The following is a 974-nucleotide window of genomic DNA, read 5'->3' as shown; positions in this document are numbered from 1 at the left end:
ATGTACTCTGGAAATGGATAACTAGCAACGATTCCAATAAATAACTGGTAATGATACCAATAGATAACTAGCAATGATTCCAATAAACAACTGGTAATGATTCCAATAGATAACTGGCAATGATACCAATAAATAACTGGTAATGATACCAATAAATAACTGGTAATGATACCAATGGATAAATGGCAATGATTCCAATTGATAACTGGCAATGATTCCAAAGGATAAATGGTAATGATTCCAATAGATAACTGGCAATGATTCCAATAGATAACTGGCAATGATACCAATAGATAACTGGTAATGATTCCAATAGATAACTGGCAATGATTACAATAGATAACTAGCAATGATACCAATAGATAACTAGTAATGATCCCAACAGATAACTGGCAATGATTCCAATAGATAACTGGCAATGATTCCAATAGATAACTGGCAATGATTCCAATAGATAACTGGCAATGATTCCAATAGATAACTGGCAATGATTCCAATAAATAACTAGCAATGATTCCAATAGATAACTGGCAATGATTCCAATAGATAACTGGCAATGATTCCAATAGATAACTGGCAATGATTCCAACAGATAACTTGTACTTCAAGTCTATTATGAAGATGGCTTTGTTTAGTTTGAAGTTATAAGAGACACCAATTGGAACAAGTCCTGTTAATGATGATTACCTAGACAAAGTGTTATGTAATGTTAACATCTACCAATAAATCAAACTATGTTTATATGTAGTCTAATTTGTTTATTTGTTTCGACGATTAATATTGGAGACGGATATCACATAAATAATATTTTGTTGTTTTCCTAGTATTGAATCCCTACAAAAATATGCTTTGTATTGGTCAGACCCTATGGTAATAAGTTTCGTATTGGTCAGACCCTATGGTAATAAGTTTCGTATTGGTCAGACCCTATGGTAATAAGTTTCGTATTGGTCAGACCCTATGGTAATAAGTTT

This window comes from Limulus polyphemus, unplaced genomic scaffold (assembly GCF_000517525.1).
Source record: "Limulus polyphemus unplaced genomic scaffold, Limulus_polyphemus-2.1.2 Scaffold7079, whole genome shotgun sequence".
Taxonomy (NCBI): Eukaryota; Metazoa; Arthropoda; class Merostomata; order Xiphosura; family Limulidae; genus Limulus; species Limulus polyphemus.
The sequence above is the reverse complement of the archived record's forward strand: the minus strand, read 5'-3'. Positions refer to the sequence as shown.